Consider the following 16,742-nt stretch of genomic DNA (forward strand, 5'->3'; position numbering starts at 1 on the left):
TCCTATATATGCAGTAAATATGTGAAACTTAGTGAATGGATGATTTTCATGAAAGATATTAAACAAAAATAAAAATTAGAAGAATCTGAATTGAATAATACCCATAGGCATAATGAAAAACACTTCAAAAAATTATTCAAAATTCTCCAGGGATTGTTCTACCAGTGAATTATTCGAAACTTTAAAGAAACTAGTAAACTCAATTCTATATAATTTGTTTCAGAAGGTAGGAAAAAAATATGGAAAGCGATTGAATCTATTTTATGAATCTGGGATAATTCTGACATCAAAATCTGACAAACATTATACAAAAATAATTAAACTAAAGACAGATCTCTCTTATGAACACAGATATACGATGAATCGATATTAGGAAATGTATCCCTGGCATTTATTAGCCACTCGATAAATACATCTTGCCTCAGTAAGTAAGGAAGGCTAACCAGAATGAATTTCCTTGGCTTCTTAGTCCTACACCTACACGTTTAATTCACATAAGAACCCATCCTCACCTAATTTTCTTCTGTTTCAGAGGAGGGAGAACAGTCTTTTGTCAAACATCAAAGCTTTCAACTATGTTCTGGATCCCATTCTATAAGCAAATCACACTTCCGGCTTTGTCAGTTGCTTCTTTGTCAGTTACATGTAGTCTCTTTCTCTCTATTAATGATTTCTTTTCAGCTCTTAAAAAATGCTTCCTCAGTTCTGCATCCTCATTCATTCATCACATATTTACTGAGCATTTACAAGTACAAGATGTCAAGTGCACTCAAAAGTCATGACCAGATTATATGAAGTCCTTGCCTTCAAGGAGCTTTCCATCTGGTCAGGGGTCAGCTAAGTCAGACATTGCAGGGCAATGTGCTAAACGTGGCTATGCACAAGTACTACCAGAGCTCACTGGAGAGGGGTCTGTGAACACTTCTTCTCCAGTCAGTGTCATGTCTTTCCCATTTCCTTTACTAATGATCTTCTACAAGAAGGTAGCTTCCACTTGTCATTCTAATTCTTCACTTTCTGTGAATCCCTCCTATAGATCACTCCCTCCTTGAAAGCCCCATAACCGTATGCTCTTCTGCTTTTACTTCTTCCTCTTTGGTCTTTATTACACATTTTCTTTTGCAGACTCCTATTCTTTCATGCAATTCTTTATTGTGTATGAGCTATGTTTCAAAGGAACACTGGTTGCTTTTATTTTCTCAGTCTGCATACTCTTTCACAGCGCACACTCTCTCTCATCTAATTCCATGGTTCAACTATTATCTAAACGTTGGGTCTCAGTCTCTACCTACAAAATATATCTCTCTTCTGAGCATCAGATTCAAAACTCTAGCTCTCTATGGAATCTTTCCAAATGAATGCCTAACTGGATTCTTAAATACATGTCCAAAATGCTTTTGGTATCTTTTCAAACCTACACAGTCTACAACACAGTCTACATATTCTATTCTACACATTCTATGACAATGAAAAGCATCACTATGTATCCAATTTTCCAAACTATTCTTTATTTCCTTCTCTACCCCTCCCCATCAACCTTGGACATCAGGTCCTAGTCACTACACTTCCTTAGAATCTTTCAAATTTGTTTCCTTTCTTCTATGACCACTGCCTCAAGATCAGATCATCAGCATTAATTACTTGGATTATTGCAAAAGCTGTTTAAATTGTTTCCTTACCTTCTTTCTTGCACCTCTTTAACATACTTTTCTTTTAAGGTGGCACTAGAGATATCTTTTAAGAGACAGATCTACTAAGATCATCCATTTCTTTAATGACACCTCACATCATAAAAGGCTCTCATGACCTGACTCCTACCTGTCCCTTCTGCCTCATGTCTCTATTATTAATAGTTTTACAATCATAGCTTTTTTCTCTAAGCCCACAGGAGATGTATATTTTGACCAGAGTCAAAAAATAAATAAATAAAACCAGTGTTCATATGCACATGAATACCCTCAGTTAATTCCCACCTTGCTCTATTCACTCTCCTTGTGATTAATCACTTTTTCATTCAAATTCTTGCATTTCCCACCCCAAAATGCCTACAAGTTATGAGCTATCTTAGTAGCAAGATAAAAATGGCCCTCGATCAGACAGTTCGGTCCATCTTTACACTCTCAATAAACACCATTCCTTCCTAAGCATACTTTGTTCCAGGTGTACCAAACACTTCTAATTCTTAAAGCACTGAAAATTAGTTTCATCATGCTATCAAAACATAAGGCTCATATGCATTCTGATTTCTTTGCTCTAATCCAAAGAAAACTAAGTAATTTCTGATAATGCTAGTCTTTCACGTGGAAGGAATTTCTCTGCCCAAGATGACACAAAGATGGTTTTTAATTGAATTAGATTTATCAGAGTGAGTGTATAAATTGACATTCTAGTCCTTTAGATCACGTTTTGTGAGGTTTGCTGTTTGAGTTTACACGCCCCATTCTTCCAAGTCTGGAACACAAAAGGGACTGAATTATTGAATCTGCAGGACTGAGTCTAGACTCTGACATGTGATAAACTCACCAGCACAAAGATAATAAAATATTATGAGGGACCAGGGTGGCCTTTCCAGGTGACACTTCCTTTGTCTCACTCTGAGCCTGTTTCTACATTGCCCTTTGTCAGCAGAAATGTCATCCCCTCTGTGGCACATTCTTCACCGCTCTGGGCAGGGTTAGGCTCTCTCTTGGGTGCTCTCCCAGACTTTGTTCTTGCCCCTTCTCACCTTTTCTTAAAGTTCTTTGCTTATGTGTCTATGTGGTCCTATGCCTTCAGGTACTAGATGGTTATAACTTTTCCTTTAATCAACTGGTTCATCTCCTTGAATTTTGTCCAATTCTTTTTTCCTTATTTCCCTTTAATTTTTACACTGCACACAAAATAAGATACTTTCTTGAGAACCGAAGCTGTTCTTGTTATCAAATAAGACTTTAATACTTCGGTCAGGAAGTTATTCTAATTCCACCGAGAGCTCCCAGAGCGAAGTATTTTCCAAACTAGTCCATTTACTTATCTTCTAATTGTTTTCAGCTTCAATTAAACATATCAGCTCTGTAGCAGTTTTAACTAACTCTTTTTGCCACAGGATCTAGAGGTGATTATTTTTGTTTGGTTTGGTTTGGTTTGGGTTTGAGTTGTTGCTATTAATGCCACTGATCTGAACCCCATGTTCCATTTTTTTTCTCAGCAAAGTAGCTATTTAACAAATAATAGAGGAAGCCTTTGAGTTCTAAAAATTCTTGACTGTGTAAAATACACTTGTAACCTGCAGCTTATAGAATCAGTGCATATCCTAATGGTTTTTTAGTAGTTTAAGAGGTGTTTGAATTATTACGTGAGGGAAGTCACTGTAACAGTTAAGCAAAATAACTAAACACATCTGAAGCCATATAATTTAATGTATTAGGAGCAGATCTTTTGAAAATTTCCAGAAAGTTATCCAATATCCTATTGACCAGCGTTTTAAGACACATTTTATAGCTCAAACCCTCAACTTAAGTGCCTACATCGTCCACTAAGGGAGAGAGAAACGGCATAATGGTAACCCTAGCCGTGGAAAAAATGCTGTTTCTTTAGTGCCCCATTATTTCCCAGTAAGTATTGTAATTGAGAAGAAACTTCCCTTAAATGTGCTAAATCAATTAATTACCCCCACACACTTGCTTTAACATCCTGCACTATTGAAACAACTTCCAGATGTCACATTTGCTAATAATTCTTTGGTCGTCCTGTTTCAGTGAGTCGACTGTATCACTCCGGCTAGGAGCGCCGAGATTCAGGGTCGCAGTTGTCCCGGATAAGGATCACTCTGGTGATGAGCTGCATCTTGGCAAGGCCACAAACTCATTTGTTATCTCGTGTAAACAGTTTAGTTATTTTACACCTTCATTTCCTCCTCTGTAGAAATGAGAGTAGTGATTGGTGGTGTTAAGGAAACAGTAACAACAAAAATGAACATAAGCAATTCTGTGTTTTGTGAAGAACTGTATGTGTGCTTAGTAGTAATCATACTTTGATGTTCACCATGTTCTTGCATAAGAATGATCTCATTAACTCATTTTCCCATTGAGAAAGTGTGTATGGCAACATTATGCTCTGTTTGCTATTAAAATGCAATCTTTTTTCATTTACAGTTTCATGCTTGTTTTATTTTAGACCATTAAAAAAAATGTTATTCTAACATACCCGGCAAATTATATTTCTGAAGTCCACTATTGTGGAGAATCTGAACAGAACTGTATTTATCCTAATAGTGAGCTTTATTCATTAAATGCCATTTTACAAAATGAAGAGGTACATTTGGAATTGCTTTGCTGCCTTAGATTTTCTAGAACCTTTAAAACCGCATCACCATTAGTTGAACTTCTTCTCAAGTTTTGTGCATTCTACTAACATCAAACTATGTGGCAAATTTGCTTTTAATATTTGTCTTCTAGCTTTGTGCTTTATTAGAAATAACTCATTTACAGAAAACCTTTTATTTGGATTGGTGGTAAGAATAAACACATAGTTCTCAGTGACTTTTATTATTTATTATAAAGTAATTTGGCAGGGTGTTGTGTAGGCAACTAAACAAAATAAAAGATTAATCAGAACTACCAATCTTTTTCTGATTCGCAGAGTAACAGAAAACAGCAGCCCAGCCCTGTTTCACTCCCTGAAGGTTTAGTTCAGTATGTGCCAGTGATGGAAAACATCGTCTGCCTATAAACCAACAATTAGGGCTGCTTTCCATTGACTCAGTCAGTCAAATGTAAAAATACAAAAGACCAATATAAAATAAGCCCTCTTCTGTGGGCCTTCACATGCCAGAAGTGTAAATGCCCTCCGATATATGTTGCTCCTGTTACATACCAATGTTCCACCAGAATTTGTAGGTTTAAAAGTTCACATTTACTGCAGAATTGAAGACAGAAGGGTCAAAATCAGCAGTTTTTCCCTGTGTTACAGCACAGTCTGGGAAAAAAGACTTAGTTGGAAGAAAGGAGTCCTAAATTTACTTTTTGGATAAGGCTGTAGTTGAAGTGAGGCTGATGAATAAATTACATAGCCTCTTGGTATATTTTCTTATATGTTCCTTCCATTAATTGATATAAAATTCCAGAAAAACTCACTTCAAGTTGTCACTATTCTTAGAAGTAAGCACACTACCCAGGACTATCTTTAAAACGGCCAGTTAACATGTATTCTATTTTCTATTTTTTGAGAGCAGGGCCACAGAAAGCGATCTGTATTCTTACCAGTCCACGCAAGAAGTAACTCTTAAAATCAACTATGAAGAAATGTTGGAGAAAGAAAACAACGTGAGTTTAGAAGAAAGCTATGAAAGGAAGATATTTTCTGGGGGGAAAAAAAAAGCTAAGGTGATAGTAACAGTAACAGGTCATGAAACGCTGTTACACATTCACTGATAATCAGATATTTGTTTGAGTCATGTAGAATGAATTTAGGGTAGATATAGGAAAGATCTGCCTGGCATGGGTGGGGGGGGAACCAAATGTAATTATTGATATTCTTGTCTTCAGTTACAGTAAACACCATTCTGCTTGAGAGCAAGGAAGGTAACGAGGTGATGCTTGAAGCGATTTTCCAATTTAACTCTTGTTTAAGAGTGTTCTTAGAAGCTGTTACATTAATAAGGTCTTTTTTCTGGTGTTCTTAATAATTAATGACTTTTCAGCCAGTTGAAATATTGCAAGAAATCAAATATTTTACTACTACTTTAGAGGATATTAAAAGCATTCCATCCTTATGTCCATTGACCAAACATTTTGAAAACATTGTATATTATTTATGCTTATAAACTTAAATGAGTACAGTTCATCATCCGTTGCTGCCTGATGACATCAGGACCGATGCTTCAGTTTGGTAGGAATATGTCTGGTTTTTGCATTTTTCTTGGTGGCTTGGAGGGAATAACAGTTTTCTGTTGCTGGGTTCTCTGCCACTAGGCCTGGTGTAATGAGTATCTGTCCAAAACCCTTCCAAAACAAGAAATTAAAAGTGAAAGAGAGGAAATTCCTATTCTTGTTAGAATGAGGAGGGGATGAAACTGAGAACTACCAGACTTTGTGGTAAATCTCCACAATTTACAGAATCAGAGTTAGCACTTCTTAACGAGCTGATGATTACCAGGCCTTCGGCCATCTGGCTTCTGCTTATCTCCCTCACCTCATCTTCAGTCCCTTTCCTGGTTGTTTCTACCCTCCTCGCTTCCCAAACTGCTTTAAGTGTCTTGAATGTGACATCCTATTTCACTTATGAATCTATTAAATATGGATTCTCCTGCCCAAAACATGCTTTCCCCTATTCATTCAAAAGACTGGATCTAAACTTAACATCATTTTCTTCTAAGGACGCTGGGTTAGCTGGCTTCGTTTTCTTACATTTTCAATATGACAGATACCTCATATCGGTGTGTTCAGATTCCAACTGACCATTCTGTAATGTGCTTTCTTACAATTCAGCATCTTTTTCTAGAGTTCTTTGCACCTAAAATTCTGAATAAGATTTAGGTTCCCTCACTTAGATGCATTTATGTAAGATCTGGAAGAAAAAAGGAGATGAGGCTGTCTTTCCACACTTTCAGCTATTTCTATTGGCTTTACTGGCTGCTAGAGACATACAAATTTTACAGAAATTTTTCCTCCAGTTGCAAGGGCAACATAATATATTTCTATAGATCACAGCTATTGCAGAGTGTTCCTGTGTTCAATAGTTATAGTGACAGCTTAAAGAAAAAAAGCAATCAAGGTAATTATCTCATATCATGTAGAAAAAAGAATAATATACATTTTTAAATTATTTCCAATAGTTCTTTTTTTTTAATCAACCAGGCTTATCATCATCATAACAACCCCTTAACCAAACTCCGTAGAGACTTTGTCATGTCACAAAATCAAGGACAATATACGAAAGTCATATTGATAAAGTATAAATTAGTCCAAGGTTAAAATGTTACCCAAGGATCATCTCTGTCACTTGCATCTTTGGGAAAACTTCAGTAACAGGGTATCCATAACAATTCTTTTTCCTATGACACTTCTTTGAAGTACTACTTTGACATTTGAAGAAGAAACTATATACTTCTGTTTTTTATGACATTACTCAGATCTTCAACCATGTGGGGAAAACTGACAGTCTAGTATTGTTTTGCAATAATGTTGTTGTGTAAAAAAAAATTATTTACATCATCTAAACAATTTCATAATAATTCCCAATCACCTTAAGTAACAGACAGGGTAGTATCTTTTTTTTCCCCCATTTTTCTGAGGCTGGGGGTCTGTGACAAACTTAACAAAGAGCAATATTTGGAGTAGATTTAAACAGATTAATAGATGGTGCCTAGTATCTCCCAGCAGGAGATACCAGAAGTGTATCACCATAAAAACTAGACACAAAACAAAAGGAAAATCTACTAACTAAGGGCAGGGAAGCAGGTAGCAGGATAAGCGACTGGACAACCAACATGGTGATCTGGGGAGTTAAGATAATGGGAGAAAGCAGGCACTCTACTCTTACAACCACATGTTATCAACTGCCAAGGGCTATTTGAAAAGACTGTTGACATTCTCTATTTTTAAATGGTCACATGAGTCATCTATTTAAACATTAGGATTTATCATTCTCTTGTGATCTTAAGTTTCTCTAACCACTGTCATGTGTGCTCTTATTTTGAAGGACTAATTTCTTCCAATCATTTAGGTTCCAGGTAAAGACCTACTCCTGCACATTTAACTCCCTCCAGTAAAGTACCCTATCCCTTCTCTCTTTCAATGTGTTGTCACAATTATTTTGATAGTGTCAACATCTGTAATATGCTGCCTTCTGTTGTCACTTAACTGTGATATCTAAAGAGCAAGATGCCTTATCATTTGTCTGGAGACGCCCACCCCAGTGCGATGATACCATTATGCACTTAGATCATTGCTGAGAACATTTGTATTGAATGAGTAAATGACCTGGTACAGTTTGCCAGAACAGAGGTAGTGAGGCATGGACCAGAAAACAAAACCCTATAATGAGAATGAAAAGAATGTGTTTCAGCTCTGCCAGTGCCTGGCTTAGGGATCAAGGCAATCACTGAAGCCTTTGGGGCCTTAGTTCCAACTCAAGTTCTCTTGTAACATCTGAATGTTATCTATGTATTGACATAATACCACAAAAAAAGTACAGGAAATGAGTAGATGTTTTGATCTTCCTAATAGTGTTTCTTGCCCACATTGCAACTAAGACATCAAGATTTAACTGTGTTTTAGAGTACTCAATAAATTACATGAGATTTTCAACACTTTCTTATAAACTAGGCTTTGCTTTGGATGATATTGCCCAACCATGGGCTAATGAAGTGTTCTGAGTATGTTAAAGGTAAGCGAGGCTAAGCTACGATGTTCAGTAGATTGGCTGTATTAAATGCATTTCTGATTTACAATATTGTCAATTTACGATGGGTTTATTAGGATGTAGCCCCATCAAAAGAGGAACGGTGTAGTTTCTTTTTCACCTTGCATTGGTAAGACAGTGGTATAATATAATTACAAGGTGTATAGAGAGTTTTTTTTAAAAAAACTATCTGTTTATTAAAACATAGAAACAATACATTCTGAGCCCTAACTTCCCCTCACCAGCACGGATCATATGCAGGATCTTGTATATATCGCTATAGATCAGGATAATGCCCTCATATTCTTATAGCTGAAAAATATTGTCTTAATATGACTTTTACCATTATCATCAGGGCACTATACTCCTTATGAAAACTTTTAGATAAATTTTGAGCTGTTTTTTTAAGGCTGTCAGCCTTATTAACAGAGAGAATAGTTTGACCAGGTACTGGAAATTATATCTAGTGTACAGAAATGAAAGCGTGAACATCCCCAGAACATCAAGGTATAGACAAAGGTGGTTAATCTATGGATAAAGTCAGATAGATTTTAAGGACTAAGTTAAATATGCGGTATTTATTTTCTCCTAAAAGACTATTATTTCTCTACTATGGGCAACCTGAAGTATGGAAAACAAAACTGTTTCACCAATACCACAGTCTAAGTTGACTCCTTCTTAAACTCCTAAGTAGGAGTGGAACAATGGGAAAAAATGTGATCCTTGAAGGCATCCAAGTCATAAGTCACACATAGCACTTACTTACCAAGTAATGCAAACAGCGTTTGTGTGTTTGTGTGTGAGATACAGACAATAGAATACTACTCAGCAATAAAAAGGAGCAAATACTGATGCACAGCAAAACATGGATGAATCTGAAAGTTTGTTATGTATTCTACATCTTGTTTTGTGTATGTAACTTAGTCAGCTTGGACTACTGTAACAAAATACTATAGATAGAGCAATAGACAATAGAGGACAATAGGGGGCAATGGAAATATTATTTCTCAAAGTTCTGGAGGCTTAGAAGTCCCCTAGAATTAAGAATCTGATGTCCCAGGGGTGACCAGGGTGACTAAACTTGATTAGACATCACCACACAGAGCCTCCAACAGCGATTAACATGACCTCTAGTGCAGTCTTTCCAGAGAGGTCTGCTTCATAGCATTCAGCCAATAAGTAGGGTGACATACATCCAATATACCTGGGATTAGTTCAGTTTATTTATGTTGTCTCAGCATGAATATTAATTGCACTCCCTTTTTATTCTGAAAAGTTCCCCACACGAACTTTAAATTTTATGTTGCCTTCCTTACAAGCATCTAGACTCAACCTTTGACTGATGATAGGGCTGGGAAATCCTCTCCCTTCTCCAGATGCTAGCATTCACTAACACACAAACTGGGGTATTCACAAAGCTGGCTGCTGCACCATACTCTTCCTTACCCTTGAAGCTTAGTCATTTGTGACACAAACAAGTGAGTCTAACACTGGCTCCAACAGTTCCAATCAGGTGGCTCATTTCCACATCCAACATTAATTCCCACTATCCAACATGTAAACTGGCCCCCTTTCCATCTAATTTAGACTTTTATTTTTTATTAATGCCCTGAATTGCCATATTTTTTCCTATATTCCCCCCATGGAATCGTCTCAGACATTTACGAGCTCCATGCATCAAATAACCTATTCCTTTTCCCATCGTCACCCCGCTCTCAAACTTTATTATCTTGAACATTTAAGTTTATCATAACAGTAAAGATCCTCTATCTCTTTGATCAACTCTTAGGGGTATCTGCCTTAGATTTAAAAATAAGCTGTGAATGAGTACCCCAGGGTATAATTTGGAAAATGGCGTTTTTATGTTTGGATTTTGTTTAAAAACAAAAAGGAGAAAGGAGAGAGGAGAAGAGGAAAAAAAGAAGTGAGAAGGAGAGAGTTTCTACATCAAGTTCACTGAAGAATTTGGTCAAACTATAATTTCAGCGGTAGTAAACACTGACAGACTCTTCACTGAAAGTTACCAGACACCCCTTTGTTTAACAACAACACATACCACGTGTTCAAGTGCAAAAGTGTGTTGTTCAGTTAGGAAGAGAGAAAGTTGATTGATATTTTTTACATAATATAGTAAGAAATAAAAATAAAGATTTTTTATTCCCCTGTTTCATTTTGCAACTTTCCACAGTTTAAGCTGCATAGTGATGATGATGATGACATATTATTTACAATATAAGAATACTGTAAGTACCTTCTGCCAATAAGAAAAGAACAAGGTAAAAAAAAAAAAAAACTATAAAATTTTCTACCCCAACTCAAAGATGAAGCAACAGTAAGGGGCAGGGATAGGTCTTCGTATGTATGTGGAGATATCCATGTAATCTAGTCTATGAATTGCATGTGGTTTTTAACTCTATTGAGGGCCTCTAATAAGCATAAATAGTGAGTCAGAGCCAATGGTACAACCAGTTGATTTAGTAAATTTGCTCTAACAGCTGTTCAAGTCCAAAAAAAACCAAAACAAAATAATTAGCCAGCTGAGCTATTTAGCTGAAATAGTTGATTGAGCAGAAAATATACCCAACAGGGCCAGGTGGACTAAGAACTCAGCCCCTCATCGGCCAATTAAAGGAAGGCAGCCTTTCAGAACTGGGTAAGTAATGGATTTTTCTTCATTTCCTCAGTCTGTCTTGGGAGAGACTCAAAACAACTCCCGAGTTGAGAGCTTTATACTTTTTAAAAGAATCTGGAATAAAATATTATATTGTCCTTAGATTCTGACTGATGCCAAATCTCCTCACTCTTCCCTCTGGCTGTCTGTCACTTTCAAGATTTATCTGAATGTTCTCTGCCATCAACAGTTCAAATTTTCAGTTTGGTTCACTGCAGCCAAAAGCATTATGATATTAGAACCCTCAAGATAAAGATTAAATTGCATAGCAATGGCTGCCTGCCATCTTAACAATATAGAGGCATGAGTTTTAGAGCATTAGCCATTGCTTATTTTTGTGCATGAATAGGAAATATTGGTAAAATTTTTTACCGTGAATGACAAGAGTAGGAATGAAAGAATATCATTGAATGGTTTTCTCTATACTGATGAAGAATGAAAATTCTATCAGTTTCAGCTTTGCTCTTACATCTGTTTCCTGGAAAGAAAGAATGTAGTGCCAGTAACAAATATGCTAATTACAATTTGGGCCATAGCTTCAAAATCTTTAAGTAAATGCCGAATACTTTAGTTCAGTCAGGAAATTTGCTAAGACACATTTCTTCTGACAGCTGCCAAGAGGAATGTCTGTTTTTAATACTTGAAAGATATACCAGATTTGCACTTTTAAATAATCACAGTTTTACAGCTCCTATTGGAGGCTTATTGAGCTCTTGACTACATTTTCAGCATTGAATGTCAGAAGGTACCTACTTCAAATAGGTTTTTTTTTTTTTTTTTTTTTTGGTGCCAACCATACAACTACTTTAGACAGCATTTATCTCAGAGTTAAAATAGCTAATTGTCTGGCTTTTTTACTTTGTGTAATATTGAATGATGACAGACATAAAGATCCAAATCATTGGTACCCAGAATGCCTAAATTTACAAGCCTTAGAGAGTACAGACCAGCCAGCCCATTCATCCTGGCCATCCTCAGGGGAATGCTGGTCTTCATACTCAGATTTATTGTGTGGTGGCCCTCATTATTTTTAGATCAGCAGAAAAATCAGCATTGCTATGTAATGATCTCTTTATTTCCCTCACTTAAAACTGGCATCACACTCCAAACAAAGCAACCAAACTAGTGACAAAAGTAGAAAAGATTTTCCAATTCTAGTTTCCTGAACAATATGTTTATTAAAAAAAACTAGTAAAGGCAAAAGTAGACTTAATGTCAAAGAAGCTAATGCATTAATGTATTTCAAAGACTTACGCAAATATTCTACATAAACTTCTTTTATAGCTCCCACTTCTTCTTCTCTGTGATGATAAAGGAACCTAACTCCTGTCCATCAAGAATAATTGAATTTTTATTTACAACTGGATGGACTTAGGCCAAGCTATGTTTTCCTTAGCATGACTTTGGGTTGTCCTTCTACTGTGGGCTTACTCAGTGTAACATTTCAGTATCGTTGAAGTAAATGCTGACTTTCCTACAAAGACAACAGCCTGAATGTCTTGGCATTTTATAAGCAAAGGACATAATGTTCTGCTTATTTAAACTACTTTATAAAACCTTATGAGAAACACTAAAAATAGTCAATGCCTTGAAATTGTTCTTTTCACATCTATACTACCACTTGGAATTTGATCTTCAGAGAAGGGAAAGAAACAAATATGTACTCAGTCATCCTTATCGACATCATCAGCATTGCCTTCATCATTTCTAGGTCTACTATATGCCAAGAATTGTAGCAGACACTTAAGGCCTGATATTTTATCTCCATAAAAATCTTATATAGGGTAAATACTATTATCCAATTTCATGGATGAAGAAACTAAGTTTCAGAAAAGCAGTGAGTTGCCTGAGGTCATGTAGCTATTAAGTGGCAGAGCTGAAACTCACATCCAGGTTTGTTGGATAAGAAAATGTTTGCTTGTTACATTAGGCTTTCTTAGGGGGATGAAAGCAGTAGCGGACAAGGCAGTTTTCTCACAGGGAGAGTAGGGTAGCAAAATACGTGCCCCACTATTTGTTCTATCTAATGACATCTGGGCTTAAAATACTATGAAAATATATCATGAACGGTGTAAGTCAGAAATCTTGCGTTATGTGTCTCCCATCACCAGAGCACAGAACACAGGTATAGGTTTCAGACCAAAAGTTCTAGGAATACACACAATTGGCTACAGACTATGTCCAAGGGAAGGTGTGGTCAGCAACAACAACAACAATAAACAAAAGGGTAAAGACAAGTTATGGGTAGAAGAAGGGAGAGTGACTTAAAGAAGAATCCCAGATTTTCAGGTTGAAAGAATTTTAGGAATTATTTAGACCCACCTAACGTGTGAGCTGTTCTACCACACATGATCATTTACTTGACTATCCCTGTGACTTATACAAACAGCCGATTTTCTCTCCTAAGTCATTTATTTCTTTGCTCATTAAACACATCCACAAGCACATTTCGAAACTGCTTTGTGCCATGAACTGTGCCAGGCACTGAAAGGACACACAGCCAATGGCCCTTTTTCTCAAGTTCCTTTTCATATTGAGCCAAAGTCTCTTTCACTACTATTTCCAAACTTGGGTACAAGTTTCACTGAAGGAACTTACCAGAATGTTTTCTTTTTTCAAGTTATATCATTTCAAATATCTCAAATCATCTAACATGCCGCTTTGTCTGGGAGTGGGCCCTTCCTCCACTTCTCTATTTTTTCCTTTCACTTTTGGAGTGGGAAGCTGGGAAAACTTTCTCCTATGAGCAATCTTTGATTTTTTTTTTTTTTTTGGATGGTTACAACTTTATTTTTGTAACACCTTTATTGTGGATTACCCATATTTCAAATGTACAATTTGATGAATTTTGACAGATGTATACACCAGTGAAACCATTGCCACAATCAAAATAAGCTATCTTTAATTTTAGAGAATGGGGGGGGGGCATTGGGAGAACAATGGGTAAGGAAGGCAAAACTGGTTGTTCAGTGTGGCTCCAGTCTGACTTGTAGGGATCATAGTAAAGGGCATGCTTGATACATTGTAATATCATCCAGCCCAGGTTTCTAGGATTAGAAAGCAGAGATTTGAAGAAAAACAACGAATGTGTATTTGGCTGGAATAATCCTTGTCTTGTACCGCTTGAAAACCTAACTGCAGACATATGTGACTAGATTGGCTAGAAATGAAGCAAAGGAAAAGGTACAGTAAACACATTTTCTCATATGACAGAGTTTTTAGTTCTACACCTCTCCTAATAATGATCCTCTGAGCTTGTTTTAATTTATCTACATCCATTATAAAATATGATTCCTAAAACTCAACTCAATATTATATTTCTAATGTGGACAGTGGAAGTAAAGCAGAACAAACGATTGTCACGTTTTAAATATTGTAATTTTAACTAATATAACCAAGCTTTGCTTTGGCTTTTTTTTTGCCTCACCATTGACTCATATAGACTTTTTTTTCCTACAATTTCATATACTTCATAACATCTACAATGCCACATTTCCATCATCTTTTACATGTGCAATTGATGTTCAAACTCACTTTATTAGAATCAGATTTTCACTCCAAATTTTCAGCACTAATTATTTTATTAACCAGAATAGTCACACTTTCTCCCTAATTTATTCTGCATAAATTTGATGAGCATATTATATACAGTTGATTAAGAGAGGAAAATGAAACCATGGACAAAGGTGTGGCATTCTAATGTCCACCTACTCTAGAGGGACAGAAGTCTTATCATCAGTTACTTTGGCCATTCAGTTCTCTCTGTCCTTGAATCTGATAAGCTTCTTCATTTTGTCCATAAGGAGATATAAAAGTGGATGTTAACTCTCTGCTTACATTTACTTTCACCTTTTAAAAAAATTTAAACAATTTATTTAAACTAAGTAAAACAAACAAACAAAACATAGCAAAACACAAAACAGTTCACCCATTTCTCCCACCTGCTACTCCCTGCCTCTGGCAACCACCAAGTTCTCCGTGTCTTTTGTAATTCCATTTGCAAACTCACTCAAATAAAGAAGTAGAATATCTTGTTTTTAGAGAAGTTATGATGGGTTCAATGGATCCCAATTTTTCTTATGGCATTCAAAAACAATGTTACTAATATTCGCATGCCAATACTCATGAATAACCCCAAAGGGCATTACTATGGTGGTGTTGATGGTGGAAGCAGCTTTCTCTCTCTCTCTCTCTCTCTCTCTTTGAGAGAATCAGAACACATGCCCATTTCCTACCTCCAATTTCTTTCACTCACTGCAATTCTTCAGAAACCACTGTACTTATTAATTTAATATTTTATTTTGTCAGTATTCTAAAATATAAATATTCCAGATCAGGAGATTGGCACAAATTTGGAGATTCTAGAACTTTTTAATAACGTCTTCAGAATTTCTCCTACTTTGACAGATACAAAATCTGCCTTTTCCACATAGGGATCTATGGCCATAAAGTCAATATTCAAATAGGAGCAAAGGACTTATGAAGTCATGCTTGCCTTTTCTTTGAATAAACTAAGCTTTCTTGCTAGAAATCTATGGACTTCAGGGGAAATGAGTCAAGAGGGGGAAAGATCAGGGAATCCAGAAACAGCTTTCAAGCAGCTAATAGCAAATTGAGTTTTTAATTCTGCTGCCTCACGCATCCCTCGTCTAAACCTGTACAGCTCAAAAGTGCGGTCTATGAACCAGCAGCATCAGCACGTTCTTAGAGCTTATGTGAAATACAAATTGTGAGGTCTCCCCTCAGGTCTACTGAATGAGACTCTCTGGAGGTGGGGTCCAAGAATTGGTGTTTTATCAGCTTTCCAGATGATTTTTATGCATGCTAAAGAGTGAGGACCGCTCTTCTCTGCCAGGTTCTGTGAAAATCTGTCCTCACTGCGACATTCTCTGTGTAGGGCTGGCTGTATGGTAATATACAGAGTAAGAAAGGTAGTTTTTGAAAACTCTGTAAAAAATTACTTAATATTGTTTATATAATGCTGTGTGCTAACTTCCTCCTTTCACTTCTCAGATGTTTGGATTAGCAAATCTTCTAAGTGAGCTTCAGGTGCATTGGTGAACGAAATGCAAAACTAGATTGGGGTTGAGATTTTCTTCCTCTTTGTTCAGACCCAATCCATTCTTTCTATTTTCCTCCACAAGTTCCCATTTGCCTTGTGAGTGATACAATGGAACTGTTTTTTCCTCACTAAACTTCAGAATGTACTAGGCATCAGGTCCAGAAACATGTCTTCAAAGTAATTCTCTCTTTGGTATCTTTTCTATTACAAGATCTTGCCAAGAGCTTGTTTTCCACGGCAAAATTATACGGTAATTCACTGTTTACTGAAAGTTTGATTGAGTCCAACTTGGGATGTGATTTAGGAGACAGCAAAGTATAGTGGAAAATGCATCAGTTTTTGAGCCAAACAGATCTAGGTGTGATTCATGGTCTGCCACTTAATAGCTGTGCAATCTTGGGCAATTTACTTAATGTCTCTGAATTCCAATTTCCTCACCCATTGAACATGTTGTGTGACAAGTAATTACTTACTTATTTGTCTGTCTGTCTATGGATTTATTTATATATGCCTATCTTACTGCAAACAGCTGGTGAAGTGACTAGTGAGATAATGAATATCAAATATCTAGTCCTTTGCCTGGAGCCTAAAAGATACTTAATAGAAGTTAATTCTCTTTTGTGTTTT

At 36.4% G+C, this 16,742-nt stretch overlaps 1 long non-coding RNA gene across 2 annotated transcripts in view; it reads right to left on the minus strand.

Annotated features, from left to right (window-relative positions):
* The window catches only part of LOC116665383, a 249,246-nt gene that overhangs the window by 72,917 nt on the left and 159,587 nt on the right, over window positions 1-16,742 (minus strand). The window contains exon 5 of one of the 2 annotated variants that reach the window (XR_004321982.1): window positions 3,742-3,897. The exons of the other annotated variant lie outside the window; for it this stretch is intronic. This is a non-coding gene — a long non-coding RNA (uncharacterized LOC116665383). Of the gene's footprint in view, window positions 1-3,741; window positions 3,898-16,742 lie in introns of those variants that run through there. 2 annotated transcript variants of the gene reach the window in all.

Source organism: Camelus ferus, chromosome 8, assembly GCF_009834535.1.
Source record: "Camelus ferus isolate YT-003-E chromosome 8, BCGSAC_Cfer_1.0, whole genome shotgun sequence".
Classification (NCBI taxonomy): Eukaryota; Metazoa; Chordata; class Mammalia; order Artiodactyla; family Camelidae; genus Camelus; species Camelus ferus.